General features: G+C 41.8%; 1 protein-coding gene across 1 annotated transcript in view; it reads left to right on the forward strand.

Annotated features, from left to right (window-relative positions):
• The window catches only part of LOC139753863 (uncharacterized), a 248,620-nt gene that overhangs the window by 122,098 nt on the left and 103,232 nt on the right, over positions 1-23,290 (forward strand). The window lies entirely within an intron of this gene.

Raw genomic sequence — 23,290 nt, forward strand, 5'->3', positions numbered from 1 at the left:
GAAGCGGAGTGGGATTGAGGAGATGTGGAGCGTTACGGGGATTGGAGTGTGACTGAGGGAGGTGGAGTGTTACGGGGATTGGAGTGTGACTGAGGGGAAGTGGAGTGTTACGGGGATTGGAGTGTGACTGAGGGGAGGTGGAGCGTTACGGGGATTGGAGTGTGACTGAAGGAGGTGGAGTGTTACGGGGATTGGAGTGTGACTGGAAGGAGGTGGAGTGTTACGGGGTTTGGAGTGTGACTGGAGGGAGGTGGAGTGTTACGGGGTCTGGAGTGTGACTGGAAGGAGGTGGAGTGTTACGGGGATTGGAGTGTGATTGAGGGGAAGTGGAGTGTTACGGGGATTGGAGTGTGACTAGAGGGAGGTGGAGCGTCACGGGGACTGGAGTGTGACTGAGGGAGATGGAGCGTCATGGGGACTGGAGTGTGACTGAGGGGAGGTGGAGCGTCATGGGGACTGGAGTGTGACTGAGGGGAGGTGGAGTGTGTCGTAGAGTGGAGTGTGACTGAAGAGAGGTAGATTGTTCCGGGAGGTGGAGCGCACTTGTGGCTCGTGTGAAACCTTATCGTTGACCAGCGCCAATATTATCTGTGAGGAGTTTGGGGAAGGGAAGGCAGCAGACATGATGTAGGTCACACACACACACACACACACACACACATACACACACACACACACACACACACACACACACACACACACACACACACTACCACAAAATCACGAGTTTTTGGCTTAGTAAGGTGTGGGAGTATGTGGGTATAGGAAAGGGAAAGTGCGTGTGGGTAGAGGGGAGGGTGGGAATGTGTGTGTGGGTAGAGAGGAAGGGGAGTGTGCATGGGTAGAGAAGAGTGGGAATGTGTGTGGGTGGTGGGAAGGGAGTGTGTGGGTAGTGGGAAGGGGAGTGTGTGGGTAGTGGGAAGGGGAGTGTGTGGGTAGTGGGAAGGGGAGTGTATGGGTAGTGAGAAGGGGAGTGTGTGGGTAGTGGGAAGGGGAGTGTGTGGGTAGTGGGAAGGGGAGTGTGTGGGTAGTGGGAAGGGGAGTGTGTGGGTAGTGGGAAGGGGAGTGTGTGAGTAGTGGGAAGGGGAGTGTGTGGGTAGTGGGAAGGGGAGTGTGTGAGTAGTGGGAAGGGGAGTGTGTGGGTAGTGGGAAGGGGAGTGTGTGGGTAGTGGGAAGGGGAGTGTGTGGGTAGTGGGAAGGGGAGTGTGTGAGTAGTGGGAAGGGGAGTGTGTGGGTAGTGGGAAGGGGAGTGTGTGGGTAGTGGGAAGGGGAGTGTGTGAGTAGTGGGAAGGGGAGTGTGTGGGTAGTGGGAAGGGGAGTGTGTGGGTAGTGGGAAGGGGAGTGTGTGGGTAGTGGGAAGGGGAGTGTGTGAGTAGTGGGAAGGGGAGTGTGTGGGTAGTGGGAAGACGGAGTGTGTGGGTAGTGGGAAGGGGAGTGTGTGGGTAGTGGGAAGGGGAGTGTGTGGGTAGAGGGAAGGGGAAGGAGGTTGGGCAGTAGGGAGGGGAATGTTTTGATAGCGGGAGGGAGAGTTTGTAGGCAGATTACGTGGTGATTTATGGTCATAATCTTAATTGTGGTCGACACAAGGATGGTGGAGCAGAAGGCGCCTCCCCACCCACCCTCTCATTCCGGGTAAACAGACAGCGAGGGAAAGAAATATCGAGAAGAAACGCCGTGTGCCATGAAGATAGATAGATAGAGAGAGATGGATAGATAGATAGATAGATAGATAGATAGAGAGAGAGAGAGAGAGAGAGAGAGAGAGAGAGAGAGAGAGAGAGAGAGAGAGAGAGAGAGAGAGAGAGAGAGAGTATACTGTCGTGGAAGTTCTCTCGGAAAGTGTGAACGGGGAAAGTTCGCTCTCCTAACTGCAGTGGTCCTCTCCAGAGCTCAACCCTGAAGCAGAGGAAGAGGTCCATTTTCTTACAGAGTAGGTTTAAGAACTTCTTCAGACAGAATTCTGAAGCACTGGTGGTCTTCGCATATATTACATATGGTGGTGGTTTATTCCAGTATCACACGCGCTGGTATTACATCATCTCCCATTAATCTAACACCATTATTTCTGGTCGCTGATGGGTGTTAATCTATTGTGGAAAATGAAAATAAAAAACTGCATATTATATTGGAATCATTTTGTGTTTTCGAAGCTGTTAGATCTCCTCGGAGGTTTCTGAGATTTTCTTCATAGTCCTGGTGTCCAAAGACGGAATTAGTTTCGTTGCTCTTCTCTGAACTCGTTCTAGCGTTTCTCATGTATGATCAAGACATGAAGATCGTCTTCCAAACGGGGTCTGACTAAGGCATTAGAAAGACTGAGTACTGTATCCTTTATTCTATAGTTTTTATCTCTAACTTTGAAACCCAGTGTTCTGTTTCTTGCTTGTGGCTTGCCGTCTCTTCTTCTTCTTCTTCTTCTTCTTCTTCTTCTTCTTCTTCTTCTTCTTCTTCTCCTCCTCCTCCTCCTCCTCCTCCTCCTCCTCCTCCTCCTCCTCCTCCTCCTTTATTGATGTTCCTTCCTAGATCTCTTTCTTCCATGTGTCCAGTGATGTTTCGTCGTGCATTTCATATCCATGATTATCAGTTTTGGAGCCAAATTGCATTACTCTGCATTTGTCTACATTGAAGTCCTTTTGCTGTGTCTTTGACCACTCCATCAGCTTCTGCAAATGACTTAGTGGGGAAGCATGAGTGTGTGGGTGGTGGTACGGGGAGTGTGTGGGTTGTGGGAAGGTGGGTGTGTGGGCATGGGGAGGAGGCAGTGTGTGGGTAGTGGGACAGGGAATGTGTAGGTAGTGGGACGTGGAGTGTGTGTGGGTAGCGGGAATGGGAGTGTGTGTGGGTAGTGGGACTGGGAGCGTGTGGGTATGGGGAAGGGGAGTGTGTGTGGGTAGTGGGACTGGGAGTGTGTGGGTAATACGAAGGATAGGAGGATAGTGTGGAGGGGAGGCCGTCAGGGGTACAAGAGTGTGTTGGCCAGATATATGTGGCGGCTGGCGAGGCGTGGTGGTGACGTGAGGGAATTGTGGTGCTGTGTTCTCTCTCTCTCTCTCTCTCTCTCTCTCTCTCTCTCTCTCTCTCTCTCTCTCTCTCTCTCTCTCTCTCTCTCTCTCTCTCTCTCTCTTCAGAGCTCTTACTGAACGTGCGGTATGAATCAGCTTTAAAAGAAATTTGGGAAAATTCCAGTGGTAAAGTCTTTGGAAAGAGTGTGATGCTTATAAGACATTGTAATGGGTCTGATGGTTGTGAGACATTGTAATGGTTGTGATGCTCATAAGACATTGTAATGGGTGTGATGGTTGTGAGACATTGTAATAGGTGTGATGGTTGTGAGACATTGTAATGGGTGTGATGGTTGTAAGACATTGTAATGGGTGTGATGGTTGTAAGACATTGTAATGGGTGTGATGGTTGTAAGACATTGTAATGGGTGTGATGGTTGTAAGACATTGTAATGGGTGTGATGGTTGTAAGACATTGTAATGGGTGTGATGGTTGTAAGACATTGTAATGGGTGTGATGGTTGTAAGACATTGTAATGGGTGTGATGGTTGTAAGACATTGTAATGGGTGTGATGGTTGTAAGACACTGTAATAGGAGATATGGTTGTGAGACATTGTAATGGGTCTAATGCTTGTGTGACATTCGCCGCTGACTATTTCAAAAGCGTAATTAGAGATTAGAGTCAAAAAGCAATTGATCAACGAAATAGAGTTGATGAATAGTCGAAATAGATCACAATTATTGAGAGGTATATCTAATAGTAAAGATAAAGAGAACATTATATCATTAGGGCACTAACAGTGTTATTGACATGATCCCTCCATACATACATACATACATACATACTGCATATATGAATGTGTGTGTGTGTGTGTGTGTGTGTGTGTGTGTGTGTGTGTGTGTGCTACAGCAGAGTGATACATGGTACGTCTGAGCCATAAACCATGTGAATCAGCCATACAAGACGTACCATAAACCATCTACAGCACAAGGAGGGGGTCACGACCTGCCATGGCATAAACTCGCCATGAAATAGTACCACCCTACAACTGTAGCTGTTGCCTCGCAATATTTGGTTAAGAGGCAATCTGAAGCCCAGAGTGAAGCTTAACCTAATATTTCAGCGTTTACGTTTCACTGTACTTGTTGCTGTAGTCCGCTGAATTATATGATGTATATATATTGGGGGGGATGTTATTGCCTGTGTGGCGGGGTAGCGTCAGAAATGGATGAAGGCAAGCAAGTATGAATATGTACATGTGTATATATGTATATGTCTGTTTATGTATATGGATGTGTATGTTGATATGTATATGGATGTATATGTTGATATGTATATGGATGCATATGTTGATATGTATATGGATGTGTATGTTGATATGTATATGGATGTGTATGTTGATATGTATATGGATGTGTATGTTGATATGTATATGGATGTGTATGTTGATATGTATATGGATGTGTATGTTGATATGTATATGGATGTATATGTTGATATGTATATGGATGTATATGTTGATATGTATATGGATGTATATGTTGATATGTATATGGATGTGTATGTTGATATGTATATGGATGTATATGTTGATATGTATATGGATGTGTATGTTGATATGTATATGGATGTGTATGTTGATATGTATATGGATGTATATGTTGATATGTATATGGATGTATATGTTGATATGTATATGGATGTATATGTTGATATGTATATGGATGTATATGTTGATATGTATATGGATGTGTATGTTGATATGTATATGGATGTGTATGTTGATATGTATATGGATGTGTATGTTGATATGTATATGGATGTATATGTTGATATGTATATGGATGTGTATGTTGATATGTATATGGATGTGTATGTTGATATGTATATGGATGTGTATGTTGATATGTATATGGATGTATATGTTGATATGTATATGGATGTATATGTTGATATGTATATGGATGTGTATGTTGATATGTATATGGATGTGTATGTTGATATGTATATGGATGTGTATGTTGATATGTATATGGATGTGTATGTTGATATGTATATGGATGTGTATGTTGATATGTATATGGATGTGTATGTTGATATGTATATGGATGTGTATGTTGATATGTATATGGATGTATATGTTGATATGTATATGGATGTGTATGTTGATATGTATATGGATGTATATGTTGATATGTATATGGATGTATATGTTGATATGTATATGGATGTATATGTTGATATGTATATGGATGTATATGTTGATATGTATATGGATGTGTATGTTGATATGTATATGGATGTATATGTTGATATGTATATGGATGTGTATGTTGATATGTATATGGATGTATATGTTGATATGTATATGGATGTATATGTTGATATGTATATGGATGTATATGTTGATATGTATATGGATGTGTATGTTGATATGTATATGGATGTATATGTTGATATGTATATGGATGTGTATGTTGATATGTATATGGATGTATATGTTGATATGTATATGGATGTGTATGTTGATATGTATATGGATGTGTATGTTGATATGTATATGGATGTGTATGTTGATATGTATATGGATGTGTATGTTGATATGTATATGGATGTGTATGTTGATATGTATATGGATGCATATGTTGATATGTATATGGATGTGTATGTTGATATGTATATGGATGTATATGTTGATATGTATATGGATGTATATGTTGATATGTATATGGATGTGTATGTTGATATGTATATGGATGTATATGTTGATATGTATATGGATGTATATGTTGATATGTATATGGATGTGTATGTTGATATGTATATGGATGTATATGTTGATATGTATATGGATGTGTATGTTGATATGTATATGGATGTGTATGTTGATATGTATATGGATGTATATGTTGATATGTATATGGATGTATATGTTGATATGTATATGGATGTGTATGTTGATATGTATATGGATGTATATGTTGATATGTATATGGATGTGTATGTTGATATGTATATGGATGTATATGTTGATATGTATATGGATGTATATGTTGATATGTATATGGATGTATATGTTGATATGTATATGGATGTGTATGTTGATATGTATATGGATGTGTATGTTGATATGTATATGGATGTGTATGTTGATATGTATATGGATGTGTATGTTGATATGTATATGGATGTGTATGTTGATATGTATATGGATGTGTATGTTGATATGTATATGGATGTGTATGTTGATATGTATATGGATGTGTATGTTGATATGTATATGGATGTGTATGTTGATATGTATATGGATGTATATGTTGATATGTATATGGATGTATATGTTGATATGTATATGGATGTGTATGTTGATATGTATATGGATGTGTATGTTGATATGTATATGGATGTATATGTTGATATGTATATGGATGTATATGTTGATATGTATATGGATGTATATGTTGATATGTATATGGATGTATATGTTGATATGTATATGGATGTGTATGTTGATATGTATATGGATGTGTATGTTGATATGTATATGGATGTGTATGTTGATATGTATATGGATGTATATGTTGATATGTATATGGATGTGTATGTTGATATGTATATGGATGTGTATGTTGATATGTATATGGATGTATATGTTGATATGTATATGGATGTATATGTTGATATGTATATGGATGTGTATGTTGATATGTATATGGATGTATATGTTGATATGTATATGGATGTGTATGTTGATATGTATATGGATGTGTATGTTGATATGTATATGGATGTATATGTTGATATGTATATGGATGTATATGTTGATATGTATATGGATGTATATGTTGATATGTATATGGATGTATATGTTGATATGTATATGGATGTGTATGTTGATATGTATATGGATGTGTATGTTGATATGTATATGGATGTGTATGTTGATATGTATATGGATGTGTATGTTGATATGTATATGGATGTATATGTTGATATGTATATGGATGTGTATGTTGATATGTATATGGATGTGTATGTTGATATGTATATGGATGTATATGTTGATATGTATATGGATGTGTATGTTGATATGTATATGGATGTATATGTTGATATGTATATGGATGTGTATGTTGATATGTATATGGATGTGTATGTTGATATGTATATGGATGTATATGTTGATATGTATATGGATGTATATGTTGATATGTATATGGATGTATATGTTGATATGTATATGGATGTATATGTTGATATGTATATGGATGTGTATGTTGATATGTATATGGATGTATATGTTGATATGTATATGGATGTGTATGTTGATATGTATATGGATGTATATGTTGATATGTATATGGATGTATATGTTGATATGTATATGGATGTATATGTTGATATGTATATGGATGTGTATGTTGATATGTATATGGATGTGTATGTTGATATGTATATGGATGTGTATGTTGATATGTATATGGATGTGTATGTTGATATGTATATGGATGTATATGTTGATATGTATATGGATGTGTATGTTGATATGTATATGGATGTGTATGTTGATATGTATATGGATGTATATGTTGATATGTATATGGATGTGTATGTTGATATGTATATGGATGTATATGTTGATATGTATATGGATGTGTATGTTGATATGTATATGGATGTGTATGTTGATATGTATATGGATGTATATGTTGATATGTATATGGATGTGTATGTTGATATGTATATGGATGTGTATGTTGATATGTATATGGATGTGTATGTTGATATGTATATGGATGTGTATGTTGATATGTATATGGATGTATATGTTGATATGTATATGGATGTGTATGTTGATATGTATATGGATGTGTATGTTGATATGTATATGGATGTATATGTTGATATGTATATGGATGTATATGTTGATATGTATATGGATGTATATGTTGATATGTATATGGATGTATATGTTGATATGTATATGGATGTATATGTTGATATGTATATGGATGTATATGTTGATATGTATATGGATGTATATGTTGATATGTATATGGATGTATATGTTGATATGTATATGGATGTATATGTTGATATGTATATGGATGTATATGTTGATATGTATATGGATGTGTATGTTGATATGTATATGGATGTATATGTTGATATGTATATGGATGTGTATGTTGATATGTATATGGATGTGTATGTTGATATGTATATGGATGTATATGTTGATATGTATATGGATGTGTATGTTGATATGTATATGGATGTGTATGTTGATATGTATATGGATGTATATGTTGATATGTATATGGATGTATATGTTGATATGTATATGGATGTGTATGTTGATATGTATATGGATGTATATGTTGATATGTATATGGATGTGTATGTTGATATGTATATGGATGTGTATGTTGATATGTATATGGATGTGTATGTTGATATGTATATGGATGTATATGTTGATATGTATATGGATGTGTATGTTGATATGTATATGGATGTATATGTTGATATGTATATGGATGTATATGTTGATATGTATATGGATGTGTATGTTGATATGTATATGGATGTGTATGTTGATATGTATATGGATGTATATGTTGATATGTATATGGATGTGTATGTTGATATGTATATGGATGTGTATGTTGATATGTATATGGATGTGTATGTTGATATGTATATGGATGTGTATGTTGATATGTATATGGATGTGTATGTTGATATGTATATGGATGTATATGTTGATATGTATATGGATGTATATGTTGATATGTATATGGATGTGTATGTTGATATGTATATGGATGTGTATGTTGATATGTATATGGATGTGTATGTTGATATGTATATGGATGTGTATGTTGATATGTATATGGATGTGTATGTTGATATGTATATGGATGTATATGTTGATATGTATATGGATGTATATGTTGATATGTATATGGATGTATATGTTGATATGTATATGGATGTGTATGTTGATATGTATATGGATGTATATGTTGATATGTATATGGATGTGTATGTTGATATGTATATGGATGTATATGTTGATATGTATATGGATGTATATGTTGATATGTATATGGATGTGTATGTTGATATGTATATGGATGTATATGTTGATATGTATATGGATGTGTATGTTGATATGTATATGGATGTATATGTTGATATGTATATGGATGTGTATGTTGATATGTATATGGATGTATATGTTGATATGTATATGGATGTGTATGTTGATATGTATATGGATGTGTATGTTGATATGTATATGGATGTGTATGTTGATATGTATATGGATGTGTATGTTGATATGTATATGGATGTGTATGTTGATATGTATATGGATGTGTATGTTGATATGTATATGGATGTGTATGTTGATATGTATATGGATGTGTATGTTGATATGTATATGGATGTGTATGTTGATATGTATATGGATGTATATGTTGATATGTATATGGATGTGTATGTTGATATGTATATGGATGTGTATGTTGTGTTGTCAAGTGTTTTTACCCGGGATGGAGAGAGAGAGAGAGAGCGTGAGGTCGCGGACTGAATTCCAGCAACTCACATGTAAGTGAGGGAGAGAGAGAGAGAGAAGGGATTAAAAAAAAAAAAGGCAACCTGGGCCAGGGAGGGGAAAGTGACGAACAACGCCGTGATGGTTCACTGGGTCGGCATCACTAACTCTGCCGACGATAGGTTGTTGGAGGTGGGGGATCTGTCTGCACCGGCTGGCAGGTGGCCTCCATTTTTCTCTCCGGACTCATTACATCGGCAAGTAATCAGGGGGACCGAATGGGAGTGCTTGTGTTCCGGTCCTCCACGCGAAGCCTATGAGGAGGGAGAGAGAGAGAGAGAGAGAGAGAGAGAGAGAGAGAGAGAGAGAGAGAGAGAGAGAGAGAGAGGTCTGTATGTGTTTACTTTTCCTCTGTTCTTATCACCCAACTTTGTATTCCCCAACTCGTCTTTTGGGTTTGATATTGAGGCCTTCGCCAGTGCCCAGGGTTCAGTGTCAGTAATTTCTCTCAGGCTTTCTGTCCTATATATATATATATATATATATATATATATATATATATATATATATATATATGTATATATATATATATATATATATATATATATATATATATATATATATATATATATATATATATATATATATATATATATATATGTGGTATTTTTTTCTGTTCTTTAAACCTGCTCACGTTTCCCTCCTCAGCGAGGTAGCATCAGGATCAGACGACTGAGCCTTTCACGATCCTGGCTCGGAACTCCATTCTTATCCTACATTTAGAGAGTAATATAATACAGGAGGTGAGGATTTCTAGCCCCTCACCCGTTTCTACAGCCTTTTACGACATGCTGAAGATAAGTTCTTTCTTCCCTGTGCATTTTGTTTTATTCTTTTATATATATTTTGGCGGTGTGTGTGTGTGTGTGTGTGTGTGTGTGTGTGTGTGTGTGTGTGTGTGTGTGTGTGTGTGTGTAATTACCCCTCACCAGCCCGGTAATCACCGTGGAGCATAATGGCCTGGCCTTTGATCCAATCCTTAAGGTTCAGGTCATAGGCCGAGCCATATCATACGCAGGGGTCGTACCGTCGTGATCAAGGGTCGTACTGTCGTAACCAAGAGCTGTATTGTCGTGCTCAGTGGTCGTACTGTCGTCTCGCTCAAGGGTCGTTCCATCGTGCCCATGGGGTTGATATTTTTGATGAGGTGACGTGAGAGTTGGGGGAGGGGGGAGATAAGGATAAGGGAGAAGAGGAGGATGACAGTTGGGCTACAGGTGAGTGGGTCATGTTGAGCCAGAGGGATAGGTGTAACAGCAACATGAAGTATGCTGATGATGCCCCAGTGTTCCCTCCGTTACGCTCGCCGTAAAGACGATGTGTTGGCTCACCGTAATTTTTACTGTAGATGAGGAAAGCTTGATATCTGTGAGTTGGTTGGTATAGGACGCTTGACTGAGGTTAGTAAGGAAGATGATGGAAAGTCTAAGTTTCAAAGTGGAGTAAAGTAGGGGAGAAATGTTAGAAGTGCACCGAGAGCCTTAATGAATAGGGAGAAATTTAATCACAGAATGTGGGTGAAGCCCTCTTGAAGGGGTAATAAAGGTTCCGCGCTAATCCTCCCACATCCACTCGGATAGAGCAATAACGTCAGTGCGGATGTGATAAACATCGTAGTGCAGGTGGTGTTATAGTAGGGGACTGGTGTGTGTAGTGAGGGAGGTCTGGTGTGTGTAGTGGGGTGGGTGCCTGGTGTGTGTGTGTGCTGGAGGCCTGGTGTGTGTAGTGGGGGGCCTAATGTGTGTGGTGGGGTGCCTGTTGTTTATAGTGGGGGGGGGGCTGGTATGTGTCCTGGAGGTACGATGTGTGAATTGGAGGCCTGGTGTGTGTGGTGGAGGTGTAATGTGTGCGATGGAGGCCTGGTGTGTGTAGTGGGGGCCTGGTGTGTGTGCTGGAGGCCTGGTGTGTGTAGTGGGGGCCTGATGTGGGTAGTGGGGTGCCTGTTGTGTGTTGTAGGGGTAGGGCTGGTGTGTGTATTGGAGGTGTGATGTGTGTAGTGGAGGCCTGGTGTGTGTGCTGGAGGTGTGATGTGTGTGGTGGAGGCCTGGTGTGTGTAGTGGGGTGCCTGGTGTGTGAAGTGGAGGCCTCGTGTGTGTGCTGGAGGTGTGATGTGTGTAGTGGAGGCCTGGTGTGTGTGCTGGAGGTGTGATGTGTGTGGTGGAGGCCTGGTGTGTGTAGTGGGATGCCTGGTGTGTGTAGTGGAAGGCCTGGTGTGTGTGCTGGAGGTGTGGTGGGTGTGGTGGAGTCTTGGCGTTGTGTGGCGTAAGTGTAGGGAGGGAAGGATGAACGCCGACGTAGATCTCCCCGGACTGCTCAATCTAGTGTGCCGCCGAGCGGATTATTATACCTGTGCATCACCGTAGCCGCGTCCTCCCTCACTGGCTCACAGTTAGCAGGAGGTGAGGGTGTGTTGTATGGAGGGGGAGGTTTGTGTGTGTGTGTGTGTGTGTGTGTGTGTGTGTGTGTGTGCTCACCCTCCAGCCCTGGCAGTGACAGTGCCACTGGCCATTTGAGGACTTTAAATGCGACGGTACGACTCTTGTGAACGACGTTACGATCCCTGAACATGACACAATGATCCTTGAGCACGACGCCGGTACGACCCTTGCGCACGATGTTATGACCCTTGATCACGACGGCACGACGCGTGTACACGACGTTACGACGATAGGACTTTTGAACACGAAGGCGCGACTCTTGAGCACGACGGTACGACCACTGGGTATGATGTTACCTCTGACCTGACCTTGAATGGACTTGTACTCAAGGGTCACACCCTCTTGCTCAAGGGATCAAAGACATTAGATGTACAGTATCTCTTTTCCATAAGTTTTATCTCTGTCTGATTTAGAATATCTCCATTCATATTATCTCTGTATATGTTCATTTATCTTGCATCATCTTCAGCCATCATTATCAGCGGCTTATCTTTCAACACCCAACTACTTCAGCTTATTGATCGATTTGTTTGATGAACCTTCGACTCGAGAAACACATTTCCTCGTTATCTGTTGTTTTTAAACGCTGTTCGCACGATAGGCAAGTGTTTCTCTGAGGCGCCGTGAGCTCTGAGCTTCGACAATCCGTATCTTCTTTCACGGACTTTCATTACATCTATAAACCAGAGGTGCAGAGAGTGTTGGAGAGAGTCTTAGACCATTGGCTGTCGTCTTGAATCTCCCAAGACATAGTCTAGTCTTCTGTGCTTGTTCACGACTCCATCCTAAAACAGATTTTCTGAAGTAATGTGTATTTTGATCCCCGCGCGTCGGTCGGCCATATTTGTGACCTGCCGCCAAGAGCGGTAAGTATTTACCACTGCGGGAATCATATTAAGAATGGCAACTCATCTTGCGGCCTGAACGCAGAGGGAGGTAACCGTGCAGTTACCAGCTCGTTTAATTTCATCCTGGCGGAGGAAATGTACGGCGGTGGGACTCACTGCTTTGGAGGCGTAGATATCAAGGTCCCCCCTCATAATGTACAGCCATGACTTCAAAGCTCTCGCCCTCTGCCCTTGATGTTAAGGGCGAGAATACTACGGTACCCACCACCTAGGTATAGCATCCTTTACATTCCGCATGTCCTCTCGCCTCGTCAACATACCATTCTCGAAAACATGAATTTTAGATCGAGTAGAAATTAGATTATAATCTTGAGGAAAATACGTAGGCCGTATTAGAATATGTTAATCCCCGGGGACTATGACTTCATCAACAGTGCTTGTGTGATTATTATTTCGTATGAGAACCTTGATATATATATATATATATATATATATATATATATATATATATATATATATATATATATATATATATATATATATATATCATCTATCTTATCTATTATACTTTGTCGCTGTCTCCCGCGTTAGCGAGGTAGCGCAAGGAAACAGACGAAAGGATGGATGCCCCAACCCACCCACACACACATGTATATACATACACGTCCACACACGCACATATAGATACCTATACATTTCAACGTATGCATATATATACATACACAGGCATATACATATAATACCTACTGTACCTAATAACCTTGCTCTTATTCACATTTACTCTCAGCTTTCTTCTTTCACACACTTTACCAAACTCTGTCACCAGCTTCAGTTTCTCACCCGAATCAGCCACCAGCGCTGTATCATCAGCGAAAAACTGACTCACTTTCCAAGCTCTCTCATCTACAACAGACTGCATACTTGCCCTTCTCTCCAAAACTCTTGCATTCACCTCCCTAACAACCCCATCCATAAACAAATTAAACAACCATGGAGACATCACGCACCCCTGCTGCAAACTGAGAACCAATCACTTTCCTCTCTTCCCACTCGCGCACAAGCCTTACATCCTCGATAAAAACTTTTCACTGCTTCTAATAACTTGCCTCCCACACCATATATTCTTAATACCTTCCACAGAGCATCTCTATCATATGCCTTCTCCAGATTCATAAATGCTACATACAAATCCATTTGCTTTTCTAAGTATTTCTCACACATTCTTCAAAGCAAACACCTGATCCACACATCCTCTACCACTTCTGAAACCACACTGCTCTTCCCCAATCTGATGCTCTGTACGTGTCTTTACCCTCTCAGTCAATACCCTCTATATAATTTCCTAGGAATGCTCAACAAACTTATACCTCTGTAATTTGAGCACTCACCTTTATTCCCTTTGCCTTTGTACAATGGTACTATACATGCATTCCGCCAATCCTCAGGCACCTCACCATGAGTCATACATACATCAAATATCCTTACGAACCAGTCAACAATACAGTCACTCCCTTTTTTAATAAGTTCCACTGCAATACCATCCAAACCAGCTGCCTTGCCGGTTTTCATATTCCGCAAAGCTTTTACAACCTCTTCTCTGTCTACCAAATCATTCACCTCGACCAAAACACCCTATATCTGCCACTCTATCATCAAACACATTCAACAAACCTTCAAAATACTCACTCCATCTCCCTCTCACATGACCACTTCTTGTTATCACCTCCCCATTAGCCCCCTTCACCGATGTTCCCATTTGTTCCCTTGTCTTACGCACTTTATTTACCTCCTTCCAAAACATCTTTTTATTCTCCCTAAAATTTAATGATACTTTCTCACCCCAACTCTCATTTGCCCTCTTTTTCACCTCTTGCACCTTTCTCTTGACCTCCTGCCTCTTTCTTTTATACATCTCCCACTCATTTGCACTATTTCCCTGCAAAACTCGTCCAAAAGCCTCTCTCTTCTCTTTCACTCATAACCTTACTTCTTCATCCCACCACTCACTACCCTTTCTTATCTGCCCACCTCCCACGCTTCTCGTGCCACAAGCATCTTTTGCGCAAGCCATCACCGCTTCCCTAAATACATCCCATTCTTCTCCCACTCCCCTTACGTCCTTTGCTCTCACCTTTTTCCATTCTGCACTCAGTCTTTCCTGGTACTTCCTCACACAAGCCTCCTTTCCAAGCTCACTTACTCTCACCACTCTCTTCACCCTCATCTTTCCTGAAAACCTCTACAAAGCTTCACCTTCGCCTCCAGAAGATAATGATCAGACGTCCCTCCAGTTGCACCTCTCAGCATATTAACATCCAAAAGTCTCTCTTTCGCGCGCCTATCAATTAACACGTAATCCAATAACGCTCTCTGGCCATCTCTCCTACTTACAAACGTATACTTATGTATATCTCTCTTTTTAAACCAGGTATTCCCAATCACCAGTCCTTTTTCAGCACACAAATCTACAAGCTCTTCACCATTTCCATTAACAACACTGAACGTTCCATGTACACCAATTATTCCCTCAACTGACACATTACTCACCTTTGCATTCAAATCACCCATCACTATAACCCGGTCTCGTGCATCAAAAGTATTAACACACTCACTCCGCTGCTCCCAAAACACTTGCCTCTCATGATCTTTCTTCTCATGCCCAGGTGCATATGCACCAATAATCACCCATCTCTCTCCATCCACTCTCAGTTTTACCCATATCAATCTAGAGTTTACTTTCTTACACTCTATCACATACTCCCACCACTCCTGTTTCAGGAGTAGTGCTACTCCTTCCCTTGCTCCTGTCCTCTCACCAACCCCTTACATTCCCAAACCACTCTTCCCCTTTACCCTTGAGATTCGTTTCACTCAGAGCCAAAACATTCAGGTTCTTTTCCTCAAACATGCTACCTATCTCTCATTTTTTCTCATCTTGGTTACATCCACACACATTCAGACACCCCAATCTGAGCCTTCGAGGAGGATGAGCACTCCCCGCGTGACTCCTTCTTCTGTTCCAGCCTTTCACCATTGTATTAATCACTGTATTCACCTCTGTATCAGCCACACACTGGTTCAGCCTCTCCAGAGGGATGTTCGGGTCCAAATCACAGCAGTGTCCTCAATCCTTGACCTCTCCCTCTTCCTCGACTGATAGGTCTATTATTAACCTTTCCATATTTTCACTTAAAGCATTTTTCCTTGTCTCTCTTTGTCTCTCCTTTCACGGGGTAATGCCATTATACAGCGGTGCCGCTCCATCTATAAGGAAATTTGGTTAACTGCGACCGAATGTGGAGTGGCAATGAGTCCTTCTTTTTTAGAAGTCTCCCAGAGGCATAACTGAGTTACAGAATGATGGCCGAAAAATATTCTTATATAAAAACCCTGTTTTGGCACGGGCTCCAGTGAAACTGGTGTGTGGTTGACGGTGTTGATACATGAATTAACCCCAGCCTGTCAAAATATGTTTTGGACGCAGAAATTAAAAAGTTCTGTCGTAGTTTGGCGGACATTAATGAGCTCTCTTGTTACAAGGGAGAGAGAGAGAGAGAGAGAGAGAGAGAGAGAGAGAGAGAGAGAGAGAGAGAGAGAGAGAGAGAGAGAGAGTAGAAAAAGCTTTAGAAGGCGAAGAATTATTTCTATTTTCATTCGTCTCATGTTTGTGAACCAGTAAACGTAAGAGACACGAAACTTGCCCCCTTTTTTTTATGATGACACGGGCCCACCTGTCAGGCCAGTGGTGAGACCTGAAGGGTTGGAGAGACCAACTCCTGCCCCAGGATCTCCCTTGTATGGGTCTCCCGCTGCGCACAGAAAGTCAGCCACATCCACCGGACGGTAGATGTGGCTGGGTGAGTATAGCGCAGTTAAGGAGCGGGTGTTCGTTGTCCTCCGTGCGGAAGTATGCATCCTGGACATGAGAGGTAAGGCGTGGAAGACATGGGTGGCGCGGACGTGAAAGCGTGACTCGTACATGTCTAGGGAGTGTTGTTTTAAATGGGTGCATGTTTGGTGGAATGAAGTTCAAGGCTGGGTTTGGAGGCAGGAAGGGGGCAGTTGTCTAGTGCTTATCGGGTCATTACGGGGTGAATATATTTGATTAATGTGGATTATGCTTCAGGGTAGGGTGCGGGGGTTCGTCCTGGGGTCGGTCAGGCTCAGTTATTTACCTTTGTGTTGGAAGTCTCGCCAAACGCGACTTTTCACGCGAGGTATGATCTCTAGAACGCGCAAAGGTCAGTAAAATCTATCTGTCTGTCTATCTGTCTTAGAGAGAGAGAGAGAGAGAGAGAGAGAGAGAGAGAGAGAGAGAGAGAGAGAGAGAGAGAGAGAGAGAGAGTAGGGTATGAGGGTTAGGGCCCGATAATCTGAGGGGAGCAAGAGAAAATTCGATTTCCCAGACAGCGTTAGCCTGGGTTGGAACGCCCCCCGAGGATGAGATCGGTGATGAGAGACGCTGACGTTCACCTCTTACGGACAAGTTGTGGTCATTGTGGCTGTGCGGCTGAAGCAGGAGGTGACGAGACTGCATGTCGTGCACGGGCAGCTCTCCACCACCTCGCGTTGGGTGTGTCGTGAGGAAGGAGCAGTTCGTGTGCTGCAGGTGGGCGTGGCGTGGGCGGTGAGGGTGAGGGGGTATGTTCCTCTCTAAGCCACGTGTTCTGCTGGTCTCGCATTTGTGTCGGATGTAGCAACGTTGAAGTTGACAGGTGACGAGAGACAGTCCCTTCTCGTGAAAAGAATAGAAAAAGAAAGAATAGTCCTGGCTTCCAAGGACGCCGTCCTATCCCTGATACTGAGTGTAGCGCTGCCTAGGAACTGCAGAAGTTCCTGGAAAAGAAGTCCTGCAAAAGAAGTCCTCTCTCTCTCTCTCTCTCTCTCTCTCTCTCTCTCTCTCTCTCTCTCTCTCTCTCTCTCTCTCTCTCTCTCACCCACGAGAGACCCAGGATGTGGTCTGGCTCCCTCGGTATCACGTAGGAAGACGTACTCCATCATTTCCGTGCTGGGGAGGTGACCTTACGTGACCCTTGATCTTGCTTCTCCTCCCACAGGATGGGTCAAGATCAATGCGGTACGCCAGTTCTCATCTTCGCAGAACGCTATGCCATACGCGATTAAGGCGTATGTATAGTTTTCATTTGCTCAGCATCCTTCATAGTCTACCACTAAACTTTCAAAACATCTGTTACATGTTGATTCCCGTGTCACTTAGTAAAATGAAACGTTACTAGTATCATATATTATTATCATTATTATTATTATTATTATTATTATTGTTATTATTATTATTATTATTATTATTATTATTATTATCATCATTATTATTAATATTATTTTATATTTTATTTATTATACTTTGTTGTTGTCTCCCACGTTAGCGAGGTAGCGCAAGGAAACAGACGAAAGAATGGCCCAACCCACCCACATATACATGCATATACATACACGTACACACACGCACATATATATACCTATGCATCTCAACGTATACATATATATATACACACACAGACATATACATATATACACATGTACATAATTCATACTGTCTGTCCTTATTCATTCTCGTCGCCACCCCGCCACACATGAAATGACAACCTCCTTCCCCCGCATGTGCGCGAGGCAGCGCTAGGAAAAGACAACAAAGGCCACATTCGTTCACACTCAATCTCTACCTGTCATATATAATGCACCGAAACCACTGCTTCCTTTCCACAGCCAGGCCCCACAGAACTTTCCATAGTTTACCCCAGACGCTTCACATGCCCTGGTTCAATCCATTGACAGCACGTCGACCCCGGTATACCACATCGTTCCAATTCACTCTATTCCTTGCACGCCTTTCACCCTCCTGCATGTTCAGGCCCCGATCACTCAAAACTTTTTTCACTCCATCTTTCCACCTCCAATTTGGTCTCCCACTTCTCGTTCCCTCCACCTCTGACACATATATCCTCTTGGTCAATCTTTCCTCACTCATTCTCTCCATGTGACCAAACCATTTCAAAACACCCTCTTCTGCTCTCTCAACCACACTCTTTTTATTACCACACATCCTTCTTACCCTTTCATTGCTTACGCGGTCAAATCACCTTACACCACATGTTGTCCTCAAACATCTGATTTCCAGCACATCCACCCTCCTCCGCATAACTCTATATGTAGCTCACGCCTCGCAACCATATAACATTGTTGGAACCACTATTCCTTCAAACATACTCATTTTTGCTTTCGAAGATAACGTCCTCGACTTCCACACATTTTTCAACGCCCCCAGAACTTTCACCCCCTCCCCCACACTATGATTTACTTCTGCTTCCATGGTTCCATCCGCTGCCAAATCCACTCCCATATATCTAAAACACTTCGCTTCCTCCAATTTTTCTCCATTCAAACTTACCTCCCAATTGACTTGTCCCTCAACCCTACTGTACCTAATAACCCTGCTCATATTCACATTTACTCTCAGCTTCCTTCTTTCACACACTTTACCAAACTCAGTCACCAGCTTCTGCAGTTTCTCACCCGAATTATTATTATTATTATTATTACTATTATCATTATTATTATATTTCTATTTCTGTTATACTTAGTCGCTGTCTCCCGCGTTAGCGAGGTAGCGCAAGGAAGCAGACATAAGAATGGCCCAACCCACCCACATACACATGTATATACATAAACGCCCACACACGCACATATATATACCTATACATTTCAACGTATACTTACATATACATACACAGACATATACATATATGCGCATGTACATATCCATACTTGCTGCCTTCATCCAATCTCGTCGCTACCCCGCCACACGTGAAATGGCACCCCCTCCCCCTGCGCGCGCGCGATGTATCGCTAGGAAAAGTCAACAAAGGCCACATTCGTTCGCACTCAGTCTCTAGCTGTCATGTATAATGCACCGAAACCACAGCTCCCTTATCATCATCATGATCATTGCTATCATTATTGTTATTATTATTATTATTATTATCATCATCATCATCATTATTACTATAGTTATTTTTATTATCATTATCATTATAATCAAGCCATAAATCACAGTTACTGGTGCCCAGATAAGGGTCAGACTTGTGTGCAGTTTAACTTCCAAACTCAAAAATGGAAGATGAATGGTTACATTAAGTGTGGGCCAGCTGACCCCCACCAGGACTCGTTCTTTCATTGGTAGCGACGCTAACCGCAACGCCTCATTAGAGAAAATGGGATTGGATAATTGACTGTGATTACCAGTAGTGAGCAGAACTGATAAAAAAAAGATGAAGGAACTGTGTTCATGAGCTGGTTGTGTTGACGTACAGAGTGTTATAGAAACGTTCATTGTTGTGCTGACGTGTAGTGTTGTGGAAACGAACGTTTTGATGTGGAAACGTGCCACGTTATGGTGAGGTGCAGTGTTTTGGTGACGTGCAGAGTTATGGAGACGTGCACTGTTATAGTGACGTGCGGAGTTGTGGAGACGTGCAATATCATGGTGACGTGGGGTATTGTGGTGACGTGCAGTGGTATGGTGACGTACAATCGTATGGTGACATTGCAGATTTGTGGAGCCGTACAATGTTATGGTGACGTGCAGAGTTGTGGAGACGTGCAATATTATGGTGACGTGGAGTGTTGTAGTGACGTGCAGTATTGTGGTGACGTGCAGTAGTATGGTGACGTACAATGTTATGGTGACATGGAGAGCTGTGGAGACGTGCAATGTTATGGTGACGTGCAGAGTTGTGGAGACTTGCACTGTTATGGTAACGTGTAGTGTTGTGGTGACGTGCAGAGTTGTGGATACGTGCAATGTTATGATGACGTGCAGAGCCGTAGTGACGTGCAGTGTTGAGGAGAGCAGCAATGGCATGATGTGTACCACTGTGGTTAGGTTTAGCACTGATGTGGTGCAGTCTGTGGTGACGAGCGGTGTTGTGAAGACGTGCAGTGTTGTGCATATATGTGGTGTCGTGATGACGTGCAGTGTTGTGGTGGCGTGCAGTGTTGTGGTCATGTGCGAAGCTATGTAGTGCTTGAAGACCCTCATTATTGTGGTGGTGTGTAATGTTGTAGGAACGTATAGAGTTGTGTTGAAGTGTAATGCAGTAGGGACTTACAGTGTTTTGGTGACGGGTAATGTTGTGTTGAACGTAATGTTGTAGAGACGTGTAATGTTGTAGGGACGTGAGGTGTTGTGATGACAGAGCTCTGGTGACGAGCAGCAGTGGTCTTATGTTCTTTTTATTTCTTTTTTCATTTCTCTCTCTCCCTGTGTCTTGAGGAGCAGGAGGCAACAGCTTAAGTTGAGAAATAAGAGGCTCAAGAGGGGTTTATCTACCCGCCTGGAGGGTCCGCTGCGCAGCCCAGGCTGAGGCCGAGGGTGTGAACTCGGACACTCTTGTTTGGTCTGTATTGGAAATCTTTACGTCAAGAGCCAGAGATCAAAATGAGAGAGAGCCTTACGTAAATCGGGTAAATATAAGTAGGTTTAGCGCACTCAGACGGTGGCGATGAAGATGGCCCTATATTAATCGTCGTCGATAATCTTGTGGATTGAGGACGGTGGAGGAGTTGACGTCGCTGAGGTGGGTGAGAACGCGTTGTTTACACTAGCATTCCTTCGTCAGCGTTAGGTGTATGGGTAGGGCGAGGGATGCGATGTCAACGGTAAATTTGTATGATGTGAATGAGATAAAGGTATTATTATGAAGGATATCTTTTATATCTTAAAGTGCTGTTCAAGATGTCTTTTGGTTCGACTCATTTGGCATCGATAAGGAATACGTAAAACGTAATGCATAAGATATTGTCGAGGATAACACACAAAAAGATATACAATACTTGTTTCCTTCGTGGATCCTCTTATGCGAGTACAAGATTACTTAGGCAAACGGGATATATAAATGGTTACTATAAGAAAATAATGTAAAAAAAGGCACTGGCTAAAGATATTGACTACAAACAAGTAAAACTTGTAGATAAAATTGCTCTGATTAATGACGAGAAGTTGCGGTATCAATTAATCCTTAACATGTTTCTTAAAGACATTTTCTTGACTGAGAATTTTTAACATACAAAGGCGGGTTGTTCCACAGCTTTAGCACTAGTGAAATGGAAATCATTCTTCCCCACAATCATTAATTCTGGGAACATGATGAGAGGATACATCATATCTGGTGTTGGGAGTCGATGTTCGTACGTGGTTCGGATCATTTCTTCATACAGATTATACATGTGATGCGGTTTGAGCTGATTAACTCCAGTGGTGACAAAAATACCGAACTTTCTACAAGTCTTCTGCCTCAGTGGGGGTGATTCTGGGAAGGAAAGCCTTTCATCTAATAGCTTTATTTTGCGTCACTTGCAAGCAGCGAGAGTTCGACCTTTTTGGTGAGTTCACAGTGACATGATAAGCAAGAATAATAATCATACTGAGGAAGAAGGAACAAATGACTTTCTTGTCTTCAAGTAAAGATATCTTACAGTTCCTGTACAAAAAAAAAAAAAATAATGATAATAATCTAACCCTTTTTGAACACTTAGAAACACCTTTGTTTACATTACCATCCTCTGAAAGGGAATGGTCCAGTCACACCTAAAAATGTTGCTCGCTGCTTCACCTTCGTTGCACGAGAACGTATGCAGTACGTGCGACCTGCCTCATTGATGTAACCTTTTATTTCATGCAAACGTTATTGACAACTTGTTGCCCACCAACCGCACCTGTACAGAACTCAAGCTCGCTCTCTGAACGTCGCCTTTATCGGCGTTACACACCCTTATCTTTTACCAGCAGGGCCAAGCCATCTACTTGAAGCATTGATTTACATCTGACGGTTGCTGGCATGTCGGTAACATAAGCCAGGAACAGAAGCGGGTACAGGATCGAACAGCGGGACGTACCACAGTGGTTCAAGAGGGTGGAGTTGCTAGTTAGCCTAGTCATCTTATCAATAAGTTGATTCACACCATCCAGCTATGAAATAGAGTTCATAACGTTAACCACCCTGCATTTTTTTTTCACTCTTTAAGGAGGTCATTCTTGATGAAGTCATCTGTTACGTTCGTTTCATTCTGGACGAAACAGTTGGCATATATACTCCCTAATGGTTCATTAAAGCCCCTTCCCTTCTCTATAACAAGCGCCAATCAGCATCGGCCGAGTCTGTGGTGACAGGACCACCACCGCTCATCTGGTTTCCGTAGTGAATGTTGATAGATCCATACGAGGGGAGGAGGCTGAAGGCACACACACACTCCTCTCCTTCCATTAGCTACGTTCAAACAGATCTCCACCTCCGAGTCCTGCGCCGGGTCGTGACGTCAACCTGTGACTGCAGGTTGTGTGGTGAAGGACATCCTCCCTCA

This window comes from Panulirus ornatus, chromosome 15 (genome assembly GCF_036320965.1).
Source record: "Panulirus ornatus isolate Po-2019 chromosome 15, ASM3632096v1, whole genome shotgun sequence".
NCBI lineage: Eukaryota > Metazoa > Arthropoda > Malacostraca > Decapoda > Palinuridae > Panulirus > Panulirus ornatus.